At 42.9% G+C, this 13,049-nt stretch overlaps 1 protein-coding gene across 1 annotated transcript in view; it reads left to right on the top strand.

The window, feature by feature from the left end:
• The window catches only part of LOC126457276 (circadian clock-controlled protein daywake-like), an 80,490-nt gene that overhangs the window by 65,038 nt on the left and 2,403 nt on the right, over nucleotides 1–13,049 (top strand). The gene's annotated exons all lie outside the window — the stretch shown is intronic.

The following is a 13,049-nucleotide window of genomic DNA, read 5'->3' as shown; positions in this document are numbered from 1 at the left end:
GTGTGTGAGACGAACATAGGTCGATAGTATTCTGAAGTTATTATTTTATCAATGATGGTTCGAGGACAATGCAGCTGTTTTCGTAAATATCACTGAAGAAAAAGCTGCAACAATCCACAGTTTTTGAACGAATGGTTTCGGGTCCATACAGAATGCTCCATTTCAATGATAAAGTCCCCGATGCTGCAATGTGTAAAGGAACATTTTTCCCCAAGACAAAACTGTGAAATTTGTGAAAGAAATATCACTGACATCTGACGATGGGCTGAGGGCCGAAATTAATAACAAATCATTCATTCAACAAGCGTGGCTGGTTGCAGGTTTATCTTCACCGATACTCTGAAGTGTAAATAGATCAGGGTAAAACAATTCTTTTGGCTTATACGAAAAATAAACGTAGTATGAGGCAATAGCTATTATCCGTATGAGGTGAAATAGAAACATAATTTCTTACGGCAGTTATAAAATGTACATTATCTGACGTACTCTTCACCGCGAAGAAAATTCATAGCTGAAAAACTTAAACTGGTTAAAGTACCATTTCAGAATTCGTTCTTCGCCAGAATACTCACTTAGTGTAACAGTTGTACTTACAACAAAAGTAAAGACCACATGATGGTGGGTTTACCTCTGTACTTAGAAAACAAAATTATCGCGTGGTATCTATAATAAGTGCTGTTAATCACGGATTTCCATGAGTCTTAAGTATGTTGTAGAGGGACCTGTTCTGACCTCCTGGCTGGCGCTTGTCTAGATACGGCCACTAGATCCCGAGAAAATCGCTGTTGAAGTTGTATGCCTACCTCCAATAGCCGTAACTCTTGTCATGTTTCGACCGAACATAGCACAGCGGGTAAGATTTACGCCTACTAAGCTGGCAGTGCAAGTTCAAATTCTTTTCAGTTTCGTAGTAAAGAGTATCATTACATAGTGTATGTCATACAAAGTTATTCAAGAATAGTTATTTCCGTAGTAGTACCAGCATTAATTAGTCAATCATTGAAGCAAATTTTCTTCAAATGTGTATTCCGTTGGTTACACAATGGATTACAGAATCGTCTTACCTGCTATCGCTTGCATCGCTTTCTATCCTAGAACCAAATTGCCGATGGTATTTGTCGTAGAAACAACAGAAAACCAAATTTGTAGATTATCACCACATTTAACTGTAGCTATTGCCTTGAAGGCACACGGATTTATCCGAACCGATACCGGAATACAAAGTACGTTTACATTCAAAATCATTGGTGTTTCTTCAATCAATTTTGATGTCAAATACTCGTATTAATTCATTCCTGTAAAAGAAAATTAATTATATTGATGCAAAATTAAAGAATGTGCTTTTGTGGAATCTTCCGTCGAAGCGACTTCCATATTAGCCTTTAACAAGTTGGGAACAATTTGAAGGTTTTCGAGAAAATTTTTACCTACCTGTAAAAATAAATATCACAGGGTTGATGACCTGGAGTACGTTTTGTTCGGATAATTTTTACGGTGCAGGAGGATACTCTTCTTTCAGCTACAAAAATCTGATCGTAAAGTGTCTGGTCAGTCTGCCCTTCCAACGAATTAGTAATGTAAATTAAAGTAAAAAGGCAGGACTCGAACCGGTACCACCAGCGTGATAGCCGTTGGACGAACATAACTGACGGAACGAATATGTGAGGTACGCGTAAAACTTTTTTAATTTTTCAAATTTTTCTTGGCACTAGGGGCCGTCGCGTGAAAAGCCGCTAGCCAGGTACTCGGAACAGATCTCTCTACAACATACCTACGCCTCATCGAAATCCGTAATTAAGAAGTCTAATGGTCCAAAGTGAACCTTTTATCCTTTATATCCTCTCCGAAGTTCTGTGGGGTTTCGTTACTTGGAAGTGTTTGAACCAAAACTGCATTATTCAGACCACGATGTTATAAAATGGCTCAGCTACAGAGAACGTAGGTAATATCATCTATGAAATACGGTGCTAATATTTTTTTGAAGTATCTGAACTAATTGGTGGAATAAGTTTAATTTATAATACATTCCATAAGTGATAATCTGGAATAGACCACGAAGAAGCTATGAAAATTGGTCACAAACTAAGATTCATTCTGGTATCTACGGAAAGTGCAAAATTGGCTGAATGTGTAATGCTGCAGCGCAATTCCACCACGCAGCTGGCAAGCATTGTTAACGGGGGACACACCGATACCACAGAACAAATTCTTTGCGAAGTTTGTTCCGTGTACTCACTTGAAAAGTAACTATGGCTCGCAACAGGCGCTTGAACAGTATAAGTAGATGTCAGCTTTTGAGAGAGGAGGTGGAGTTGGGCTTAAAGAAGCCGGAGGAAATAATCGGCAAATCGTTCGGCATTTGAATGGGATCGATGCCAATATTCGACGATGTTGGCAGAAACGGGTGAACCATGGCCGAACACAGCTTCAAGAACGAAGCAGTCGGCCTAGAGAGAGGACAGAACTCAAGGGCCCAGCAATCGTCAGAGACGCGCACAGAGCCACACATACATCATTATATCGATCCGACGGGCAACTGGTGCTTTAGTTACCAAGAGCATTAACAGGTGGCTCACAGGAAGGCGATTGAACTCATGGAGCACCTTGCACCGACTACCGTTGACCTCTGTCCACCAACAAGCCCGTCTGCAGTGGCGTCGAGCATATTCGGCCTGAAAACTCCTTGACTGGAGTAAAATTGTCTTCAGTGATGAGTCCTGTTCGAACTGAGCCCCGACGACCAGTGAAAAGGTCTGCACCGGACAGCGTTGGCATACCAGACTGACTGCAGCCCACCATATGGCAAGAGAACCAGGGGTGATGGTCCAGGCTTTCATGGGGAGGGGTGGGGGGGGGGGGGGTACCCCTTAGGTTGTCATCTGCGGCACCCTTACACTACAGCCTTACGCCCCCTGTTGTTGCACTTCATGGCAAGCCATCCTGGACTTACATTTCAGCAAGTTAAAGCCCGCCCGTACACGGCGGAAGTTTCTACTGCTCGTATTCGTGCTTGCCAAACCCTGTCTTGATCCACGAGGTCGCCGGATTTCTCCTCAGTTGACAACGTTTGGAGCATTATGGGCAGGACTCTCCAACAAACTCGGGATTTTGACGGTCTAACGTGCAAGTTGGACAGAATTTAGCACGATAGCACTCCGAAGAACATCCAATAACTCAATCAATCAATGGTAAGCCGTTTAACTGCCTGCGTAAGGGCAAGAGGTAGACCAGCGCGTTACTGACTTGCTCAATTTGTGAAGCTCTTTCTCTTGAATGGATCATCCAATTTTTCTGAAATTGTAATAATTTGTTTGTCTCTACTCTTACATCACATCTACCGATGTCCGTCCCATTCAGATATTTCCTGCCTGGTGTGTCTTCTCTCTCTCTCTCTCTCTCTCTCTCTCTCTCTCTCTCTTTCTTTTCGTTTGTTGTTGTGATTTTTGTACACCATTACAAATCTTTTGAATCTATATGCTGTGTATATGTGAAGTTTAAGAGCTTAGCATTTGAGTGGCTTAAATTATTTCACATTGTTATTGTCTCAAAGATTGAAGTGTTTTTTATGTTTAAAAACCTGTAGCTCACTTGATCGCCTAAGACAAAGGCCCCAGATTTAAATGACACACAGTTTCAATCTGCAAGGAAGTTTCAAAAACATTGTTGTCGGTCCAAAGATGTAATTATTCACTATGTAAAAAGAAAGTATGTAGATCACTTGATGGAGTAAGGCTAAGGTACGAGGTTCGAGTCTCTGAGGGCACACAGTTTTAATCTGCAAGGAATTTTCATTATGAAACACTGTTAATACTTCCTTGATTAGGTTACACTTTTTATCCACATAAGGATGATGACAGTTTTTATTTTTCTATTCTTCTAAGTGTGATTCGTATCCATTGGCAACTGGAGATTGAGAAGAGTGGCAACATATGAGCTGTCGTTGGTCGAGTCTTTTATTTTCTTCGTGGAATTTATCTGTATCTGTGCTCTGCGACGTGCTTTGAACTGCAGAAGAGATAGAAATTTTCACTATTTCTTATTACAGTACACTCTAAAACTTCAGCTTGGTTAAGAGACGAGAACATATTTCCCGAACACCATGTCGGAAGGGTACAGAACAAGACAGAACTTAATAACAATGCATTTGACGTACAAAGTTTAGTTAAATAACGTTTGACATAAAAAATACAGAGCAAATTTTTTTTCATTGCAACGAAACACAACCTTGTATGCGATGTGACTCCAATTACAGACGACCCCAGCTCTAAGAAAGAGTTGTGCGGCATTCTGGAAGAGTCCTTAGTGGCGCCTGGAGGGGCACAGTTTTTCTGTGAGGTGGGGCAGTGGTGAGAACAGCGGTTCAAATCCCCTTCCGGCAATCCAGATTTAATTTTTCCAGGCAGATACATGTCTCGTGTTGTTCCTCTGTAAAGGACACTGCCGATTTCCTTCACCGTCCTTTCGTAATCCGAGCCTGTGCTCCGTGTCTAATGACTGCACTGTCGACGGGATGTTAAACTCTAATCACCCCTCCTTCCTTTTCTCATCGCAGCCTCGCATGACAGTCCAAGCAGTGGAGCAGTGGCCATCTATACAGCCGGACGAAGTGGCCGTGCGGTTAAAGGCGCTGCAGTCTGGAACCGCAAGACCGCTACGGTCGCAGGTTCGAATCCTGCCTCGGGCATGGATGTTTGTGATGTTCTTAGGTTAGTTAGGCTTAACTAATTCTAAGTTCTAGGGGACTAATGACCTCAGCAGTTCAGTCCCATAGTGCTCAGAGCCATTTGAGCCATCTATACAAGTTAGATATCCCCCAACACAGCACTTAGACAGGGTCAGGTCTTCTCACTACTGAAGCGGATATAAGCACCAACAGCAGCTCTGAGAAATTGCATGTGTAGTTCTATTATTTGATTTCCATCCCACTGGCCCTAACTCCTCCGATCATTAGTGGAGATGCGAAACACCATATACTCATCCAAAGTGATGCCTGTCCATATCAGGAACTCAATACTGCTACACCGATCTCTTCCCACGATGTGCCTGTGGCTGATCTTTCCAGATAAATGTGCAAAGCGAATGATTCAGATATCTAAAGCGGAATTCACCTGTGAAAATAGTACGATTTAAACGTTTCTCCACAAGAAATTGCCGTTGTCGGACCACACAGTGCCAGACAAGCCATGCAGGTGATCACCGACTGATTTTCTTGTCTAGAAATTTCGGCTCCTTACACAGCTCTAAATTCTCCAGGCTACTGTCTCGTAATGCATCCTTGCATTTCGTCGAGACGTCAAATTCAGATCTCGGACCTGTTGTCGAGTGGTTACCCTTGGTCAACCTCAACACTGGCCGTGTGTCTCGGATTCACTGTCAAAACCTTGAAATTATCTCTTGTGACACATTCAGTGCACCTGAGTGCACATCTTGACAGTCATTTTCGTTAAAAGTTCACTTTTCCGCTTTCCTTTTTCTATTTTCCCGAATATGTTTAACTTTTAGACACTAGGGGGTTATGTTCCTCCACTCATAAACAGCCAAAGAGGGCTGGATATATACCCATAATCTGTAATTAATCTTATTTGACCATAAGTACCCTCTGAGCCCCCTACCCCCCATGAACCATGGACCTTGCCGTTGAAGGGGAGGCTTACGTGCGTCATTTATACAGATAGCCGTACCGTAGGTGCAACCACAACGGAGGGGGTATCTGTTGAGAGGCCAGACAAACCTGTGGTTGCTGAAGAGGGGCAGCAGCCTTTTCAGTAGTTGTAGGGACGTCTGGATGATTGAATGATCTGGCCTTGTAACACTAACGAAAACGGCCTTTCTGCGCTGGTACTACGAACGGCTGAAAGCAAGGGGAAACTACAGCCGTAATTTTTCCCGAGGGTATGCAGCTTTACTGTATGGTTAAATGATGACGAAATCCCCTTGGGTGAAAGAGTCCCCCATTCGGATCTCCGGGCGGGAACTACTCAGGAGGACGTCGTTATCAGGAGAAAGGAAACTGGCGTTCTGCGGATCGGAGCGTCGAATATCAGATCCCTTAATCTGGCAGGTAGGTTACAAAATTTAGAAAGGGAAATGGGCAGGTTAAAGTTAGATATAGTGGAAATTAGTGATGTTTCATGCCAGGAGGAAGAAGTCTTCTGGTCAGGAGAATACAGGGGTATAAATACAAAATCAAATAGGGGAGGACCGAGCGAGGTGGCGCAGTGGCTACACACTGGACTCGCATTCGGGAGGACGACGGTTCAATCACGCGTCCGGCCATCCTGATTTAGGTTTTCCGTGATTTCCCTAAATAGCTCCAGGCAAATGCCGGGATGGTTCCTTTGAAAGGGCACGGCCGACTCCCTTCCCCGTCCTTCCCTTGTCCGATGGGACCGATGACCTCGCTCTCTGGTCTCTTCCCCCAAAACAACCCAATCCTCAAATAGGGGAAATGCTCGAATAGGTTTAATAATGAATAAAAAATAGGAGTGTGGGTAAGCTACTACCAACAGCATAGTGAATGCACTATTGTGGCCGACATAGAAACGAAGCCCACGCCTACCACTGTAGTACAAGTTTATATGCCAATTACCTCTGTAGATGACGAAGAGATTGCTGAAATGTATGATGAAATAAAAGAAATTATTCAGATAGTGAAGGGAGACGAAAATTTAATAGTCGTGGGTGACTGGAATTCGATAGTAGGAAAAGGAAGAGAAGGAAACGTAGTAGGTGAATATGGAATGAGGGTAAGAAATGCAGCCTGGTAGAATTTTGCACAGACCATAACTTAATCATAGCTAACACTTGGTTCAAGAATCATAAAAGAAGGTTGTATACATGGAAGAAGCCTGGAGATACTGACAGGTTTCAGATAGATAATATAATAGTAAGACAGAGATTTAGGAACCAGGTTTTAAACTGTAAGACATTTCCAGGGGCAGATGTGGACTCTCACCACAATCTATTGGTTATGAACTGTAGATTCAAACTGAAGAAACTGCAAAAAGCTGGAAATTTAAGGAAATGGGACCTGGATAAACTGACTAAACCAGAGGTTGCACAGAGTTTCAGGTAGAGCATAAGGGAACAATTGACAAGAATGGGGGAAAGAAATAAAGTAGAAGAAGTACGAGTAGCTTTGAGGGATGAAGTAGTGAAGACAGCAGAGGATCGAGTAGGTAAAAAACGAGGGCTAGTAGAAATCCTTGGATGACAGAAGAAATATTGAATTTAATTGAGGAAAGGAGAAAATATAAAAATACATTAAATGAAGCAGGCAAAAACGAATAAAAACGTCTTGAAAATGAGATCGAAAGGAAGTGCAAAATAGCTAAGCAGAGATGGCTAGAGGACAAATGTAAGGATGTAGAGGCATATCTAACTAGGGGTACGATAGATACTGCCTACAGGAAAATTAAAGAGACCTTTGGAGCAAACAGAACCACTTGTATGAATATCAAGAGCTCAGATGGAAACCAAGTTCTAAGCAAAGAAAGGAAAGCAGAAAGGTGGAAGGAGTATATATAGGATCCATACAAGGGCGATGTACTTGAGTACAATATTATGGAAATGGAAGTGGATGTAGATGAAGATGAAATGGGAGATATGATACTGCGTGAAGAGTTTGACAGGGCACTGAAAGACCTAAGTCGAAACAAGGCCCCGGGAGTAGACAACGTTGCATTAGTGCTACTGACACCCTTGGTAGAGCCAGCCCTGACGAAACTATACCATCTAGTGAGCAAGATGTATGGGACTGGCAAAATACCAATAGACTTCAAGAAGATGTAATAATTCCAATCCCATAGAACGCAGGTGTTGACAGATCTGAAAATTACCGAACTATCAGTTTAATAAGTCAAGGCTGCAAAATAGTAACGCGAATTCTTTACAGACGAATGGAAAAACTAGTAGAAGCCGACCTCGGGGAAGATCAATTTGGATTCCGTAGAAATGTCGGAACACGTGAGGCAATACTGACCCCACGGCTTATCTTAAAAGATAGGTTAAGAAAAGGCAAACCTACGTTTCTAGTATTTGTAGACTTAGAGAAAGCTTTTGACAGTGTTGACTGGAATACTCTCTTTCAAATTCTGAAGGTGGCAAGGGTAAAATACAGGGAGCGAAAGGCTATTTACAATTTGTACCGAAACCAGATGGCAGTTATAAAAATCGAGGGGCATGAAAGGGAAGCAGTGGTTGAGAAGGGAGTGAGACAGGGTTGTAGCCTATACCCGATGTTATTCAACCCGTATATTGAGCAAGCAGTAAGGAAACAAAAGAAAAATTCCGATTAGATATTAAAATCCATGGAGAAGAAATAAAAACTTTGAGGTTTGCCGATGACATTGTAATTCTGTCAAAGACAGCAAAGGACTTGGAAGAGCAGTTGAACGGAATGGACAGTGTCTTGAAAGGAGGATATAAGATGAACAACAACAAAAGCAAAAACAGGATAATGGAATGCAGTCGAATTAATGCTAAGGGAATTAGATTAGGAAATGAGCACTTAAAAGAATAAATGAGTTTTGCTATTTGGGGAGCAAAATAACTGATGATGGTCGGAGTAGAGAGAATATAAAATGTAGGCTGGCAATAACAAGAAAAGCGTTTCTGAAGAAGAGAAATTTGGTAACATCGAGTATAGTTTTAAGTGTCAGGAAGTCGTTCCTGAAAGTATTTGTATAGAGTGTAGCCATGTATGGAAGCGAAACATGTACGATAAATAGTTTGAACAAGAAGATAATAGAAGCTTTCGAAATGTGGTGCTACAGAAGAATGCTGAAGATTAGATGGGTAGATCACATAACTAATAAGGAGGTATTGAATCGAATTGAGGAGAAGAGAAATTTGTAGCACAACTTGACTAGAACAAGGGATCGGTTGGTAGGACATGTTCTGAGGCATCAAGGGATCACCAATTTAGGAGGGTAAAAATCGTAGAGAGGGACCAAGTGATGAATACACTAAGCAGATTCAGAAGGATGTAGGTTGCAGTAGGTACTGGGAGACGAAGAAGCTTGCAGATGATAGAGTAGCATGGAGAGCTGCATCAAACCAGTCTCCAGACTCAAGACCACAACAACAACCATCTGATTACTCGGCATTACCTGTGTATGTATTTATTCAATCTTCTGTTACTGCATCTCCTCCATGCCCCTCTCTGTGTCCATCTCCTCCTCTCCCTGTTCTTGTCCATCTGCCCCCTCTCCCTGTCCAACTCTCCTTCCCATCTCCATCTCCTCATCCCCCCTTCATCTGTCTCTCTCTCTCTCTCTCTCTCTCTCTCTCTCTCTCTCTCTCTACCTACCTACCTCCTTCAGCCCCCCTCCTCACCCTGCCCCGTCTATTTGCTCCTCCCCTGCTCTCTGCCCTCCTCCAATTCAAGTTTTCTGTCATTCTGCTGCTCCTCATCTCTCTGGCCATATCATCCTCCCTTCTCTTTCTCCAACTTCTCCTTCTCCCTCCCCCTTCCATTTCCTTCTTTCCCTCTCTCTGTCCATCACCTACTCCCCCTTCTCTCTGTTCATCTCCTTCCTTCTCTCTTAGTCTGCCTCCTCCAATCCCCACTCTGTCATTCTCATCTCCCCCTCTCTCTGTCCATATTCTCTTCACCCTGTCCATCTCCTGCTCCTCCCCACTTTCACCATCTTCTGCCGCGCCCCTCTCTCTGTCCCTCTTCTTCTGCCTATTCTCTCTGTCGATCTCCTGCTCCTCCTCTCTTTGACCATCTTCTGCCATCCCCCCTCTCTCTGTCCCTCTTCTTCTGCCCATTCTCCCTGTCCATCTCCTCGTCTTCCCTTTCTCTGTCCATTTCTCCCTCACCCTCTCTGTCCATCGTGTCCTCCAACTAGCCATGTCTATTTTATCTTTCCTCTTCTCTGTCTATCCACCTCCTCTTCCCCTTCTTATTCCACCTAATGAACTCCACACCAATACGAAATTGCTGTTTTTAACCTAATAGAATTTTTTCCATGTATTAAGAATATGCATGCGAAGTTTGACCCGTGTTTCACTCATATTTGTAGACATATTTCACCCATATCTCTAGCGCCCTGCAGTTTCGTTCCACGTAGCACAATGTTTATCACCTAATATCTCTTGAACTACACATCGTACAATGACATAATTCTGCAGGTACATCCAGTGGTATGTTTGGATATTGCGTTCGTAATAGAGCCAGTAGTAAACGAATAATAAATTAAAACGTCGTGTATGACACGGTTGTTTTCGAAGCATCTCAGTGTTTATGACGTTATATCTCCTCAACTATGTGCCGTACAGTCACACATTTTTGCAGATGCACTGAATGCTACATGTGAATACCGTCATACATTTTTGATGTTACATTCAATGCTATATGTGTATAACGTCTGTAAAGCGTGTTGTGAATAGAGTTAGTAGTAAAGAAGTAATAAATTAAACCTTCACGCTTGATGTGGTAGTTTTGCTTTTTGAACAGCGAAAACGTAGTAAACTTTTTTCCTTCCATGATTTTGTGCGTGTGTGGGGGGAGGGGGAGCTGACAGCAAGAAAAAGTCTCTTAAAGTTTTGAAATTAAGTGTGAAGTTTGTTGTAAGTCACCGAGTAGTCTCATTCTCAAATACTTGATGAATATAGTATGGCTATTTGCTCGCCGAGAACTGCAATACTTTTTTGCTCCCAACCCCCATCCCTATGAGAGGAAAGATGTCCTAACCACCAGAGTAGTTCTTTCCAAACTGTAAGTTATTCGTATGTGTACCAAGTTTGTTTAAAATCGATCCAGTGGTTTAGGCGGAGAAGTAAAACATACGTACACACTTTTATAATACTGGATGATTATAATTAAACTGACGGTGTTCCAATTGCTGCATTGTGAGGTGTATACGTCACAGGTCGTTGAAACATCGTACAGATGTTTATTAATCTGTATGCTACGGAGTATGCTGAAAAAATAGTAGTTGGACTTTCTGCCACCAGATGAAAATATGGAGCAGAAGGCAATCAGAATGTGAAATATTTCCTGTTTTTACGTCAGTATGCCATTTGTCGCTTAGCGTCGCGTGTTGATTTCTTCTGTAAAGTGACTGTTTGTAAATGATTACGAAGGTTGAAGTTTCACAAGTTTTCCATACGAAACGCAGTAGCTATTGAGAAGAAAGACCGTACACTGCTAATAAAGTTCTTTCATCAGAACAGCGGCCACAGGAGCTCTGCATTTCTGGAATATCGCCGACAGAAACAGCTGGAGGAGGCCCCATGTCAATAAATGGGCTAAAGAAGATGGTCAAGAATTTGAAGAAATAGGTTCAAATGGCTCTGAGCACTATGCGACTTAACTTCTGAGGTCATCAGTCGCCTAGAACTTAGAACTAATTAAACCTAACTAACCTAAGGACATCACACACATCCATGCCCGAGGCAGGATTCGAACCTACGACCGTAGCGGTCGCTCGGTTCCAGCCTGTAGCGCCTAGAACCGCACGGCCACCCCGGCTGGCTGAAGAAATGGGTGAATTAGGTGCTGCAGCACGAAGAAGTAGGTAGCCTATTCCCAGGGCAACTGTTAATGAAGTTTCTGTAGCTGTAGCCGACCGTGCAGCACATGCTTCAAATTCTGCAGCCATTCTCGTGGTTTATCACGGGAATCGTCTCTCCCCTGGTCAATTGTTCAAAAGATTTTGTGACATATTTTGCGCTGGTATCTCTACAAGATTCACAATGTACACCAACTGAAGCCCCAAGCTAGATCACAACGCCGTGACTTTGCTGTTCGTTTTTTGGCAAGCATGGAAATAGATGACATGTGGCCAGGGAATATTAGTTGGAAAGACGGGACACATTTTACGCTCAACGGTGCCATGAATTCACAGAACTGCCGCGTATAGGGTTCTACTTCTCCACTTGATGTGCATGCAGCCTGTGTCTGTGTGGTGTAGTTTCACAAGTTTCTTTATTCTCGGTTCGCTTTTCTTCTAAGAGATGATGCCTCGCGGGCCTGTTACGTGCACAATATCATCTCCACGTAATAAGGACCTCCTGATTCCAGCATTGCAAGAACGCAACTGAGTACACACGACTATTTTCGTGTAAGAAACCTTTGGTATCGACCGCATCATCTCTAGCAACTGCAAGATGCATTGCCTTTCGGATCTCTGACTTAAGTCCACGTAACTTCTGGATGAGGGGAATGTGAAAGATCAGGTCTATCAGGGATTTATTAGGACTCTTCCTGTTCTGAAGCATATCGCTCCCGACGGACGTATCCCTCCCATTACAACGGATATGCTGCGAGTGGCTGTCGACCATGATGTCGACGGATGCAGCATGTTTGCTGAGTCGGGAGACTATATTGAACACAAGTCGTAACTTGTGACCATGTCCTAATAAACGTGCCGAACCGCCATTTGAATCATGTATTTGATCGTCGCTCCCCTTTTCCTTACAGTGCCATATTTTCACCGGTGGTAGGAAGTGGAACTGTTATTTTTTCAGCATACTCCACGAGCGCACCGATTAATGAACGAACCTACTATGTCTTAGCCCTTCTGATATATACAGCCTACACTGAAGACTATGTACTTTTATACGGGAGTTGTCTTAGTCACTCACTAACAGAGAATTTCAGATTACCATACAGAAGTTTCGAAACACGGTAGACGCTGTCCTTTCGGATTTTTCCAGTGCGGGCCGTTGAATATTTCTCCAACATTGATACAGAGCTGAATACATCGTTTTTCATCCGTACCATCTTCCGCCCAACACATATTGTCTTCAAGTGGAGAAAGAAATCGCAGACGACTGTTCTAGAAGACTTCTAGTAAACAATTTGTTTTGTAGAATAATTACAGTTCCCCACTTCTGTAACGCGCAGGTGAACGGTACATGGTTTACACACCAACGACTTTGCCTGACTTAGTCACTGTCACCAGCAACAATCATTGCGTTAACAATCATTGTCTCCATGAATACGCCCAAGATATGATTCAAATTGACGTAGCGTGGGACGTGCGCCACGACTTATCAACATTTCTGCTTCTGCTTACTCTTGTTCCGCTAAACAAATA

This window comes from Schistocerca serialis, chromosome 2 (assembly GCF_023864345.2).
Source record: "Schistocerca serialis cubense isolate TAMUIC-IGC-003099 chromosome 2, iqSchSeri2.2, whole genome shotgun sequence".
Classification (NCBI taxonomy): Eukaryota; Metazoa; Arthropoda; class Insecta; order Orthoptera; family Acrididae; genus Schistocerca; species Schistocerca serialis.
Note: the sequence above shows the minus strand (reverse complement) of the source record. Positions and strands in the feature narration are given on the sequence as shown.